The sequence below is a fragment of the Equus asinus genome, chromosome 24, assembly GCF_041296235.1.
Source record: "Equus asinus isolate D_3611 breed Donkey chromosome 24, EquAss-T2T_v2, whole genome shotgun sequence".
Taxonomy (NCBI): Eukaryota; Metazoa; Chordata; class Mammalia; order Perissodactyla; family Equidae; genus Equus; species Equus asinus.
In genome coordinates, this window is record NC_091813.1 from 48,939,550 (window position 1) to 48,954,601 (window position 15,052).

Consider the following 15,052-nt stretch of genomic DNA (forward strand, 5'->3'; position numbering starts at 1 on the left):
TTGGTAAGTAGTTGTGCATGAATGCACATCCTTTCCCACATACCTGTCCCTCTTAAACAAACCTTCTATTCTCTTTTTCGTTTTATTCCTGGATATAGGGACTCTATAGGGCCATTTTCTCCAAGCAGAGATTAGACACTCGGATTGCACTAGCATCCTACCATCTCTCAGTGAAAGAGGAAAATTTGATGCCTGGACATGTGTAGTCTTGTGGAAAGGAACCTTATTTCACTCATAGACAAGAGCAGTAGTATGGCTAGCACTATTTCCCCAGAGATGGTCTGATTTAAAAAAAAATCGATATCAACTCTTGACACATTTTCATTTACATCAGCGCATGGCTTTCAGTTGGGGCACAAATCAATAGGCAGCTTTTAACACTGCCCAACTCTTTCTTCCTATTGGGCTTCAGGCAGGCCATTTGCCGTTAACGTACTGTGTTTCTTGGGGAGGAAGTTTAACTGTTTTTCCTGTGACTAATCGCAACAGCCTAAACTGTAGCATTAATCACATGACATTTTCTTCATCACCACTTACGGCCAATCGACTTTTTACTTAGTGAAAGCGTTTGAAGGAGGCGACGGTTGTTCCAAGGGGGTCAAGAGTCAATGGGAAGAAGAAATATTTAGTTCCAAAACATATATAGTATATGGCTTCTAAAGTTGACACCATGCCAGACAGTCATTACAAGCCTGATCGCTTTGTAGGTAGGGTCTCACAGACAAGATGGAGAATGAGATTTGCTTAAAATTAAAGTGCTAGCTAGGAGTCACAGCATTTTGATTGAAAATAATTAATCTGCCTTTCCATAAACTAAAAGTCACATCCAGGGTCACGAGCAATTGGTGAAGTGTTTTCTCTAACTTTTGAAAGTGAATTCTTTTTCTTGCTTTCTTTTTTAAGCAATCATGAAAATTCAGTTAGGTCTGATGCCATGTGAGATGGGCAACCTCTGCAGTACTGGCAGTCTCCATAAAATGTACTATCTACCTCATTACTGCAGCTACTCAGATTCCTAAATAATGAATCAAATTCTTACATTATTCAGAAGCCACAAAGAGGTTATTAAGCTGAATAAGCAGAGACTTACAAAGGTTTACAACATATTTATCTAGGGCAATTACAAAGCACAAAAGTAACATGTTTTAAACACATATGGAAAGGTAACCAACCTCCTACATTATATTGCATTACATTTATACTATCCCCAAACAGCAATGACATCTTTTTTAGAGCAGTGCTCCCCTGGGACACGAGTCTCCCCAGATACTCCCTAAAAAAGCACTATGTGGTGAAATCAGTTTGAGAAATGGTGCCTACGGAGTCCCTCTCTTGGCGATTTACAGTGCCTATGGGCATATCAAAGGCTCCACAAACATCTTCAGCAAAGAAAACTGTGTTTACTGTAGCATTTCCTCTACTGCCTAACCATTCTGGTGTCTGTTATTGAACTCCTGGCTTAGAAATACTTGCACATAGTCCATCCTACCTCAGGACTTTGGCATCCCCGGAACATAAGCTGGTTCTGGAACCTGTGCAGTCAGCGCTGAAATGGGACGTGACCATGATGAGGCCGATATGCATTAGGTGCCTGGGAAGACTCCGCAGTGATGGAGGAGGGTGCAGACCTGGGTAACCTGGAAGGTGATAATCAGCCTTGATCGCGGTAATTATACCCTAGGAAGCAAGCAGTAGGCGCCTTGGCCTGAACTGATTTACATGGTCTTGGTTTCTTCTTCTAGAATGCTCACTTTATTGGATTGAATGTTTGTGCCAAAATGTCACACGATATAACCTTATTTCAAAGTCTATCATTAAAATTACATCATAATGCTAACATGTTGAGCTACAGCAAGGGATATTATAAGAAGTTTAAAATACGACTTCTTAAACATGCATTTCAGAGAAGCCCGCGCTCCTGAACTGCAGAATGTGCCAGGGTGCCCTTGCTCTGGTGAACAGAAGTTGCTGGACCAACACAGATTTTTAAAACCCCAAATAAAAATTTTCTGGGGACTTCACATTTCCAGATGACTTTATTTATGGTAAAGACATTTCAAAATAAAATTCCAACTCACCTTAAGTAAAAAATCAATACTGCCCTTCTTAGGAGGAGAGCAATTGTATCTGAAAAAGGATCAAATGACAATTGCCACAATCTTTGATGGCTTCCATTTCTTACTCTTTAGTCTCAGCTTGCCTGAATTTTAAGGGTTTCTTCTCAGGCAATGTTTACTAAAGGATGATATAGAGATCTTTAAACATTTTAATAAGTATGAATTTATTTTTCTTATTTATTGCAATTACATAAGAAATACACCAAACTCTGATTTTATGAAAACTGACAGTCCCCAACTTACAAGGTTTCGACTTGCAGTTTTTTGAATTTATGACAGTACAAAAGCAGTACACATTCAGCAGAAACCGTACTTAGAATGGTTGGACAGGTGCAGAATGGTTGTAAGGGTCTCGGTTGTTTACCCTCCTGATCGCGTGGCTGACTGGGAGCTGCCACCGCCCAGCATCACGAGAGTATCATACTGCATACCACAAGCCCAGAAAAGGATCAAAATTCAAAATTCCGTTTCTCACTTTCAGTACAGTATTCAATAAATTACATCGGATAGTTAACACTTTATTATAAAATAGGCTCGGTGTTAGATGATTTTGCCCTGCTGTAGGCTAATGTAATGAGCACATCTAAGGTAGGCTGGCTAAGCGATGATGTTTGGAAGGTGAGGTGTATTGCATGCATTTTCGACTTATGGTGGATTTATCCAGATATAACCCCATCGTAATTCAAGGAAGATCTATATTACTTTTTAGGATGAGACTTCAATAGGCACAAAAGAAAAAAAAGTGAGTCAATTTGCAGAAAAAATATTAAGTAAATAACAGTATAGAAGGATATGGAAAAGCTCATGAAAACTGACTGCAAATGGCTCATGTTTGAGAGTCACAGCGCCACAGCGCCTAGCCGACTGGGGAAAATGTAGTATGCATTCATTACTTGCTGACTGACTGTGTTCTTAACATCTTATCTGGTGCTCTAATTTCCAAAGCACGCCTACCTACTGTATACCTCTTGATACTTAAAACAATCCCCGAGGCCCAAAGGGGAGAAGCTGTTGACTTGCATTTTAACAATGTTTAAACCATAGAGATTTCTATAAGTTTTAAGAATCCTATGACAAGCAAGTGACAGAGCTTGGATAAAAGTTCTTCTGATAACCAGTTTGTGTGGTGTATTTGGAAAACATACTAACAGCTAGGCAACTGTGTGCATTCAGATTTCCAGACAGACAGACCCTCCTTGCCTTTCACCTCTGTTGACTACTTATAGACTAAAGTTACGTCTGCAGAGTAACAAACCCACACTCATTATCTCCTTTTCTGAGCATGAGTCAGTGTTTAAAGTAATGGTGCTTGGTACCTTAAGTCTAGGTCTCCCATAGCCATTTTACTCTTTGCATTTTCTCCAAATCTGTTCAGTTTTGGGTTTTCCAGGACTGGTCCTAGTTTCCTAGACTCTCTTGGACCCCGCAGAATCCTACACTTAACCTCATCTCAACAGCCACTCTCGGCACCGCTTGGACAGAGCTGGTTACTCTAGCACTTTACTTGATTCTGTTCAGCTATCTGTTAGGCATGAAATATGCAGGTGCTAGTCTTGAAAACTTAATGTAGCTTCCCCAAAGGCCCACCTGACTTTTTTACCCTTCCTCAGAAGGTTTTGAAGAACTAGTATGTGGAACCGAACGCAAAGGAAAAGGAGAATACTTTTGGTCCAAGTTACCCAAGGATTAAGGGTATTCAGTCTTAATTAAAACCTCACTTTTTGCCACACTTTATCCATTCACTTAAAACACTGACAGATTGTGGAGCAAGTACTTGTGTTCTGGGATACCTATCATCTTCCCAATTCCTAAGAGCACTTTCAAAGCTCCAGAGAAAAAGAAACAAAAGTTTGCGCTAATGATCTGGCTATTTTTTTTTTTTTATGGGTCCCCGTGAAGTGTGAACTACTCTCCTGGCTGTCAACAGTGGCTACATTATGTGGAGGAGATTTTAAGGTCAACAGAATAACTGAGTGAAAACTTGTGCTCAGTAGAGGGAAAAATACATTAGGAAAAAGACGGCAGCAATTCCCTGTCTGTGGATAGCTTTGGGAGAGTTGGAAAAGCCACGTAATCCCTCAAAAATCCTCCTAAATTCTAAGCCAAAGACATTTTAGTAACCTTTTAACTAGAGCATGTGTTAGCTCGTATGTTACTTTAGGTTACCACACAGAAGAGTGATATTACTTGGCATTGAGAAGGATGACCTTTGACCTCCTTAAGGGATTAGTAATTGGTCTATTTGTTTTGTTTTATCCAAAGGGTAGCATAATTTTACTATTTTAGCTGACCAAACTTCCTATTTGTTGTATCTTTGCTATTGTGACATAATAGTGATTATATTTTGTATTTATATTCATTTGATCTGGGAATGTCACCACAATAACATTTTCTCTCTGTGGAGAAATACTGTTGTCAGCTTAGAAACAATTTTCAAGAATTAAATTTGGTGAAAAGTGTGGACTCCTTGTTCTTTTGGTCACTATTGTCCTGATTTTCCTTAGGATGAACACGCTCTAAATTTGCTGCAATAACTAGCTGATCAGATTTTAAATTCATAAACAGCCCCGGCAGTTGTCTATGTCAATAAATGTTTCTATACAATACTGCAAGATCTCCTTCCTTATCTGGACACATCTCATGTAACACCATTAGAATATTTTAAGAAAATATTCTTTTTTGTCTCACAAAACTACCTTAGCGAAAATCAAATGAACATTGCAGAGAAGATGCAGATTCATGAAATAGGTCACACACATGTTCTTTTACAAGTGGACTCAGCTCCTTATGGCATTAGCAAAATTTACATTGATTAACCAGTAAGTGGTAATGTTGTTTTCAATTTGAACTGAACAAATCAATTTTACTTAACACTAGCTTTTTTGACTTTGGGGTGTTTAGGGTAAGTAGATATTATATTGCCTGTGGGAAAACACTACACTTGTAATTAAGTTAAGGAGGTAATTTCATGAAAAGAAGAAGAAAATAGGGCAAAGTTTTAAGGATAATGGGATTCCCAGAAATGCCAAAACTGTCCCTACTTGAATGAAATAAATTACATTATCATCCATCATGTGACTAATCTAAGAGTAGCCATCTCTCTGTTAAAATAGCCCTATTGAGTGAAATGATAAAATACCATCGTTTAGGAGAGGGATAACAAATTAAGAAATACTATTAACAAAAGAACCCCACGTAGGGGGCCGGCCTCGTGGTTAAGCGGCTAAGTTCCCACACTCCGCTTCAGTGGCCCAGGCTTTGCCAGTTCGGATCCTGGCATGTGCCTAAGCACCGCTCATTGAGTCGTGCTGTGGCGGCATCCTGCGCAGAAGAACTAGAATGACTGACAACTAAGACATACAAATATGTACTGGGGCTTTGGGAAGAAAAAAAAAAAGAGGAGGATTGGCAACAGGGCCAACAGGTTAGCTCAAGGCCAATCTCTCCACACACACACACACACACACACAAACCCTGCATAGAGCTGGTATTCCATAAATGTTCTTTGAATTGGATAAACAAAAAAGACTTACATGAAAGACAACCTTCTCCACTCATAATATGTTCTATTTGTATTTTTCTATAAATAACAATACAGAGTAAAAACTACATATAATGGAAACATATCCATACTTTTTAACATATTATCTATAACTACTTCTTTTATGCAGTAAATAAAAAGGATGCCCTGATTTGTGAGAACTATAGGTAAAATGACTGCCCAGAAGGGGTGTCCAGATAGTATGGGAGAATGTTTAGGATGGGGTCGAAACTTCCCTTTTGACAAAAATTCCTTGCTGGTTTATAGTTGAAGCTTATACCTGAATACAGTTAAAGCTTGTACATGAATTCACTTGTTCATGGTAATTATGAAATATCAGGTACAATGTAAAAGTGGAAGATGAAGAACGAGCTTCTGAGAAAGTATACGATCATCTTATCCCTAGAAAATAATTAGTGAGGAAAAACTACTTGAACACTATTTCTGTTAGAGAAAAGTTACCAAGTAAGACATAAATTCTATAAAGTTCTTATGTATTTACCAAATCTTAGTGTCTGTTGCTTAGTCTCTGGTGCTAAAATTAGAAGACCAGCAGATGGCATATTAAAAATAATTCCATGAAATACAACTCAGAAATTGCACAAAAAGATTTGTGTTAGAAATTACATTAAGTAATGAGAAGTAAATATAGGTTATAGGCTTCCCCAATGCCAAATAACTGACTAAAATCGAGTAATTAAGAAGGAAACACCAAATTTTGCTGGCTGTTTTTTTTCTTCCCATGAGTTTCAGTTTCTGTCTTTTTGAGAAGAAAAACAGAAAAACATTAAAAAGAAATACATCATGACCAAGTGGGGTTTATCCCAAGAATGAAATATTGGCTTAAACATTTGACAATCAAATAATGTAACTTACCACAGTAACACACCAAAAATGAAAAAGCATATGCTCACCTCAATAGATGCTATAAAAACATTTGACAGAATCCAACACCCATTCCTGATGAAAACTCTAGGCAAATAAGGAATTGAAGGGAATTTTCTCAACCTGATAAAGTTCACGTATGAAAACCTACAGCTAATATCAAAGTTAACGATGAAAGATTTAATGCTTTGCTCCTAAAATCAAGAAGAAGACAAGGGTGTCTGTTCTCACCTCTTCCATTCATCATTGTATTGGAAGTTCTAGCCATTCCATTAAGGCAAGAAAAAGAAAAAACAGATGGGGAAAGTAGAGGTAAATTGTCTTTATTTGTAGGTGACATGGTTATCTATGGAGAAAGACTGCTGGAATCTATAAAAATGCTACCATAATAAGCGAATATAGTGAAGTTGCAGAATACAAGTTCAATATATAAAAATCCCTTGTATTTCTATGTACTAGCAATGATCAATATGAAATTCAATGCCATTACAATGCATAAACATGGAATATTTAGGAAATAAATTTGATAAAAGATATGCAGACCTGTACACCAAAAATTACAAAACATTGCTGAGAGAAATTAAAGAAGACCCAATAATAAATGGAGAGATATACCTTGCTCATGTGTTGGAAAATCCAATATTGTCAAGCTGCCAATTCTCTTTAAATTGATTTATAAATTCAGTGTAATCCCAATAAAAATCACAGTATTTTTTTTGTAGAAATTACCAAGGGCATTCTAAAATTCACATGGAAATTCATAGGACCTACAATAGCGGAAGCAAATTTGAAAAATCAGAACAAAGTTGGAGGACTAATACTGTCTGATTTCAAGACTTATTATAAAGCTATATTAACTAATACAGTGTGGCATTGGCATAAGGATGGGCAAATGGATCAGTGGAACAGAAGAGAGTCCAGAAATAAATCCACATATATATGGACAACTGCTTTTTGACAAAGGTACAAAGGCAATTTAGTGGAGAAATGATCATCTTGTCAAGAAGCGGTGCTAGAACAACTGGATATTTACATGCAAAAAATAACTTGGGTCCATATTTTGCACCATATACAAATATTAACTCAAATGGATCATAGACCTAATGTACAAAATTATAAAATTTAAAATTTATGGAAGAAACCTTGGGGTTCCATCTATATAAAATTCTAAAAAATGCATTCTAATCTATAGTGACATAAAGCAGGTCAGTGTCTACCTGGAGGGGAGAGAGGAGTAGCAAAAGGGATGGTTAGGAGGGTATATAGATATATAGGAGGGGATAGATAGATAGACAGATAGATAGATATGTAGGTAGACTGGGTCCAATCAGGAGAGGGAAACAACGCGGTAATTCAAACAGAGAAAGTTTAATATACAGAATTACTAACTATACCAAGAGATGGGAGTAACCAGGGATTAGCTAGTAAGAGGTAAAGAGAACTCTATAGGAATAGCAGATATAATGAGCAGCTATCGTTCTGAATGCTGATAAAGCATCTGAGGTAAAGCCCCACTGTCACCTCCCCTCCTCCCAAGGTTGAGATACAGACCTTGTTGGGGAGGGTGCAGCTTTGGCTTCCTGGATAACACAGGAAGTTGCTGTGATGCAGTACTGGTGCTCTATCCTCCAGGGTGTGGGGGGGAGCTGATCACAAGAAGTGTCTCACTGGGGGTATTCAGCCATGAAAATGCCCCAGGGAGTACTGTGGGAAGCTTCCAGCACAGCAGGGGCTTGGCCCGGGAGAGGAGAAGCAGCACATGCTGCAGGAGCCTACCCAGGGCACAGAACAGAACCCGGAAGCAAACTCTTTTCTCCTGTGATATCTCTCCAGCGCCCTCTGCTGACAAAGCTTAACATAGCGCCAGCTGCAAAGGAAAAATATTTAAATAGCCCAGATCTATTTTCATGGAGCAGGCAAAAAGAATGCATTTGGAGCTGAGAGGCAATAAATCAATAACCGGCACAGAAGGACTACAAAGAAGTATGAGGACATTTTTTGGGGGCTAATGGATATGTTCACTATTTTGATCATGGTAATGGTTTCACAGGTAATGTTGAAACTTACCAACGAGTACACTTAAAATATGTGCAGTTTATTGTATTTCAATCATACCTCAATAAAGCTGTTAAAACGTATACAGCATTCCTTTACCTCTCTCCTAATAGAAGTAACCCTTGCATCTATTAGATGCATGTGTTATTTTTTCACACCAAGAGACAAAATTGTTGACCATTAAGGGCCCCTCGTCTTACTCAGAGTGAAATCCTCTAGAGGCTCTACCTATAGATCCACTCTGATTCCAGTTCCGGAGCCAGTTTCGACTGAGGAAGCTCATCTCCACCTGCCTGTCCAGTGGGGCCAGGGATAAACAAACCTCCCTTGTAAAAATCCCAGGCAGCCTTAACTGAGACCTGGTTCTCATGAGCACCAACTGCCCGGCGGTAGCACAGCACTCTCCCCTCCCTCCTCAGCCTGCTCTTGCTTCCTGGTTTGACTGGATGTCCCTGGACGCTCACTGCTCCCTCTCTCGGAGGATGACGTCCATGGCTGCTGTTCATTCAAAGCTTTAGACAATACAGTGGGTTACAGTAGTGGGTGTGACCTTTGCTGCCTTAGAAAGGACTGACTGCCCTTCCCCTCACCCCAAGTCACCTCTACATTACTGAGCAATTGTGCATTAATTTAATTTTATTTAGTGACTACTATATGCAGGTATTGTGTTAGTTATTAAGGCTACAACAATGAACAATACAGATGTGGTCTTTGGCCTCATGGAGTTTACGTTTTAGTAGGAACTGTAGAAAGCATAAGCAAAAATGTCCTCTACATGCTATGTCATTCCTCAAACCAGTATTATTGTAAGCTTCTTGAGGGCAGGGACACAGAAATGGTGCACTAGAGTGATGCCATTTACGTACTCACACATACACATAAGAATATTCACCTTTCTGGATGACCTCTTGCTAGATAAGTACTTATTAGAGAGTTGGATTGTTTTTCCCTTAGTTTACATTAAATTAATCTTTCCAAAACTAATTAAAATTGTTTATGAAATATATAAGTGTGGCCTAGAGTCTATACATTGTTTTATTTCCCTGCCACTGTCACTAGTGCCATCACTAAACAAATCTCAAGTTAGTGTCTGGAGTGGGCTGAGGTGGAGTGGGGAGTTGAAGCAAGCATCAATGATGATGATTAATGAATACATTAAGTCAATAAATAAAACATGTTTTGGGGCATGACTCTGTGCCCAGGACCAGACTGGTTCTGTCGGGATGTGGTTTAATTTGTCCTTATAAATGTTAAAACTATTCAACAGAGACCATTTGGCTTGAGAACAGTGGTACTAAGCCCAGGCCAAAAGGAAGTCAGAGATGAGCAGTGCGTGGGTCTTACACACTGAAAGAAGTCACCGAAGTCTCTGAGGAAAAGCTGGGCTTCACAGGATGTTTAGAAAACTAAAAAGCTGAAAGAGAGAAGGAAGGATAGAGATGAGAGTATGGACAAAGGGCATGATGTGGGATGAGACATGAGGCTATTAGAAGTATCATGGAAGTAATCATATGAATTTTTTAAAACTGCAACTTGTATTTGCATATTCCATAATATAGTGGCGTCTGTTATTTTTGTAACATATTTAAAAGAAGTATAATGCACTAGTTTCTAATGCGTTAAAACAGCCAAATGTTTCTTTCTAAATTCTCCTCAAAAGGCATAAGGCAAATCCTTATTTTCCAATAATATTGTTGCAATAATTACATTTAATTAATTTTGACCTCAGAATACATAATGTACCATTCTACTTATTCTCTAATTCTATTCAGTAGATTTCTCATCCAATGCATATTCGCCCCCAAATTATAAAAAACATACAGATCTGGCCTTTTGTTTTTAGTAAGCTGTCATTTTGTACTGCTCTGGAAAAAAACTATATGCATGAACCTGGAAGAAAATAACGATACTTTAATAATGCGACACAGAAACTCTGCACTTCTCAGACAACTTTGAACGGGTCTCGATAGAGCAGAACTAATTCTATGCTTCTTGGGCATAGTACACTAGAGAGAAATCTTTCAATGAACATTGCAATGAAATGACCCATATTTGTATTGCAAAATAAAGCATGAAACAGTTTTAAGTTCAAAATAGAAACATCCTTAGCAAATTAGATACAAAATGTTCCCTGGGTGCCATAGAAAGGCATCCCAAATAACTCTGCCACTCTTTAGTGGAAGCAGTTACACATAATTTCCTACGCCATTTACTAGTCCCTAAATAGAATGGCTTTCTTCCTCACACAGAGCATGACTTCTGCATCAGTTTTCTAGCCTCTGCTTCTCTGGGTAACAGAAAGCCCTCTCCACGCTCTGCTCTCCCCATCCCCACCCAGCGGAGGCTGGAGGAGGGGCTTCCTCCAGACAGGACCACAGGGACACAATGTGAAACCGGGTTTACTTTTCAAAAATGGGTAAACTGCACTTATTCTTTAAAAAAAATAAGCACTCTGGAAGCTTACTATCTCCTGGAGGCCAATACTAGGAACCTGACTTATTTAAGAGGAAAACGACTTGTTATTAGTTTCTTTGGGTCCTTCAGTGTCAAAACTCATAAACCTTGCCGTTTCCAATAACCTCAAGCCTCTGAAATCCCATTTGCAAATCTCCCGCCCTCTGACCATCACCTCCTATTCTTCCAGCTTACTGACTCCAGTCCTCCCACTCCAGCAAAGTCCTGACCTCACTGAGAGCCATCGCTCCTGGAAATTACTAGTTGGCCCCCTTCTAACCATCCTTCTCATACCCTCATTCTCCCTCCCAGCTTGGATTCTATGGTCCGGCTCTATAACCATTCCTTAAAACACTCTTAAGTTTCTCAGGCCCCTTCCTTCTCTTCATCATACTTCACCTGGCAAAACTCCAACCATGGTGCATGCTATGGACTGAACTGTGTCCCCTCCAAGTCCACAAGCTGAAGCCCTAACCCCTAATGTGACTGTAGTTGGACATAGGGCTATAAGTAGGTAATTAAGGTTAAACTAGGTCATAAAGATGGGGCCCTAAGCCACAGAACTAGTGTCCTCAGAAGATGAGATGCCAGGTGCTCTCTCTTCCTTTCTCAACCTGCCATGTGAACACACAGAGAGAAGGCTGCCAACTGCAAGCCAGGAAGAGAGTTCTCACCAGAAACCGCCATGCTGGCACTATGATCTTGGACTTTCAGCATCTAGAACTGTGAGAAAATAAATTTCTTCTGTTTAAACCACCCGGTCTATGGTATTTTGTTATGGCAGCTGGAGCAGATTGATAACCGTGTTAGGCAGAATAACGGCTCCCCAAAGATGTCCACAACCCAATCCCTGAAAGTGTGAGTATGTTAGGTTATGCGGTGAAGGAGAATTAAAGTTGCAGATGGAAATAATGTTGCTAATTAGCAGACTTTCTGATGGGGAGATTAGCCTGCATTATCCAGGTGGACCCCGGGTAATCACACTGGAGGCAGAAGTGGGAGAAGCAGAGGGTTGGCAGCATGAGAAGGACTTGACCAGCTTTTGCTGGCTTGAAGATCAAGGTGAGCAATGAGCCAAGAAATGCGCTCTAGAAGCTGGAAAAAGCCAAAAATGGACCCTCTCCTAGAGTCTCCAGAAGAAATGCAGCCCTGCTGACATCTTGAATTTAGCTCAGTAAGACCCATTTTTGAATTCTGATCTCCAGCATTGTGATAACGTCATGTTGTTTAAGGCCTCTCAGTTTGTGGTGTGTTATAGCAGCAATAGCAAACTAACACCCATGGTTGAACCCAACTATCTACTTTGTGCCAGCACCCACAGAGCTGATCATTGAAACCTCACAGAACCATGCTAACTGGCCTCGCTTCAAGTACGACTACATACCAAAATTGACCTCTCAGCATTTCCACACAATCTTATTACACTTTTCTGTAAATTCACCTTGTCCCTCTCCAAGATGATTATTTCACACCTTTTCTTTCCTCAGATCTCCAATGCTGCCTTTCCTTAATTTACTCTCAGCTTGTGCTTGTTTCTTCATAGAAAAAACAAACAGTTGGGAAATACAGAGTCTTCCCACCATTTCCCTAGTCTGCTGCGCTTGCTACATATGCATTCTGTCTTCCACATGTGGTAGTGGGTGAACTGTCCACGAGTCAGGCAAAAGCCAGTCTCTTCCATTGAATCCTGGATCCCACCCCTCTTGACTTCTCAGGAGCCTCCCTAACGACAGTAACATTTACTCAGTAGCTCAGGCAAAACATTTCGAAGTCTTCATTCCACTTGTTCCCTCACCTGCCACATCCAAATGATGAAGTAATTCCTGTATGTCCCGAGTCCAGTGACTGCTGTCATCTCTATTGCTACAGCTCAGTCTAGTTCCCCTTCACCTCTCACCTGGATGGATGTAATAATCTCCTTGTCTTCACTTTCCACGACTTAGTGATTGTTTCCAAGGTGAAGATGAGATTTAACTGCTTCCTCACTTATAATCTTCAAAAGTCTCTCCAGTGCAACTCGCAAAAAATCCGAGTTCTACCAGGGGCTACAAAATATCTAGATAATTGGACGCCTGTCTACTTTTCTATCTCATCTTCTACACTTCCCTTCATTTACTCCAGTCATGCTGACCTTCTCTCTTCTTCCTCTGTCCCTCAAACTAAACAGGCTTGTTCCCTCCTCAGGGGCTTTGCGCTTGCCGCTCCTTCTGCTTGGGATGATCTTCCCCCACTTCACTGGATGGCTGCCTTCTTCTTCTCATTGATGTCTCAATTCAAATGTCGCCTCTTTTCAGAAGGCTTCATTGACCCTATCCAAACAAACCTCAAGTTGTTCTGTTACATTACTTGTAAAAAAACACCTGTCTTCGTCACATACATCAGTACCCAAACTCTCACTCATTCATTCACTCCTTTATTCACTTACTGCCTGTGTGTCCCCATAAGAATGCATGCATGGAATATATTCTTTCAGTGAATTTTTGTGACTAACTCGTATGCACTAAATTCCACTCCAGACTTAACTTGGTTGAAGCAAGATTTGGGCAAGTCAAAATTTTCTTTATGTGGTCACTTATTCGTCCCTGGAAGTAGTATGCACATAGCATTCCTGCAACTCCCATCACTTCTGGCCAGGGTTGACATCATTAGAAATCAGGCTGGGCAGCTGCAGCACCCATCCTTGTCTTGTTTCTATGTTGGTTTTGTGACAGGACTGATGACAGTAATAAGTATCTCAAATGAACAGCTTATACCTAGCTGAGAGCACTCATGTTTTAATTTTTGTTCTGCATTTGCAGTGATGGGCTCTAGCTGTCTCTGCATTTGCTTCTTATGCATTGGTTTGGTTTCTCAGATTAGAATGGAATAATCTTTGTGGTGGAAAACATAGTTCTTTAAATCACTACAGCACCAAGTATGTAGCAGGTTCTCTATGAATAGTTTGACTCATTGATGGATTTTCAATGGAGTCAGGAATATTTCTGACCTTACTGGGGCTTTCTTTTCCTCTGTGCCTACCAACACATCCACATTCTATCTTATCCATCATACTGTTACTTTTAAGTGTTAGCCATGAGCAGGGGAATAATCATTCCTATTTCTGACTTACAGAAAAGAATGTTACTGAAGTTTCCTTGATAAAAATGGCATAAACTCTTAAGAGCTTTTCAACAGAGGCTTAGCTGTTGAAGATCTAATGAGACCATTCAAAGGCTTAGCCGTTGAAGATCCAATGGGACTCCATAAGAAAGGGATCTGGCACAGCACGGGCTGCAAAAACAGGAATGCTGTGAGGCTATAATATGTCATTTGGAATTATATAAAGTCACACATTTTCCCGCTTAGAAAACTGCTCCTTTAAAATCTGATTATGTGCAGGTAATAGGTCTATTTTGTTATTATACATGTGTTTTTCAGATTGGTACAATATTCATGCTTTGACTTTTCTTTTTCTCGACTAAATTAATCACAGTATAATATATAAATTAAGTGATAAATATTATTAAGGAGATGACAAAAAACTTTCAAGAAAAAGCTGAAGTTAAAACTACAACAGATAGGTTTTTAAAAAAATTCTATTGACCAGTTGTTTTGTTGTAATTTAAACTCAGTTATAGGAAAATATACTATTTTCATGTTAAAAGGTTATGTGAAGGGAAAGGCCATTCACTCATTCATTCAGAAAATCATCTTTGCTTGTAAGCTTTATAAATGTGAGGATGGCATCTATATGATTCAGCATGGTGTCTTTAGTTAGCCACAGTGCCTATCCCAAAGTCAAATGCACGAATGCTACGTTCAACGCAAAATCTCAATAATTACCCATCAACACGCTATGAAGTTCAACAACCTATATGAGGATACATTTAATTTTATGCCTTCCTGAACATCTCTCTTACATGAAAAATACATGAAAATAACACATGAGTGTTAGAGTGGTTGATGGTGGTTGAAGAGTGTATTCATTTCCTTGACGATAATTTATTTGAAATCCTGATTT

General features: G+C 39.4%; 1 protein-coding gene across 14 annotated transcripts in view; it reads right to left on the minus strand.

Moving 5' to 3' along the window:
• The window catches only part of HS3ST5 (heparan sulfate-glucosamine 3-sulfotransferase 5), a 269,294-nt gene that overhangs the window by 43,852 nt on the left and 210,390 nt on the right, over nucleotides 1-15,052 (minus strand). The window contains exon 3 of one of the 14 annotated variants that reach the window (XM_070496369.1): nucleotides 1,490-1,637. The exons of the other annotated variants lie outside the window; for them this stretch is intronic. The gene's annotated coding sequence lies outside the window, so the exon portion shown is untranslated. The remainder of the gene's footprint in view (nucleotides 1-1,489; nucleotides 1,638-15,052) is intronic. 14 annotated transcript variants of the gene reach the window in all.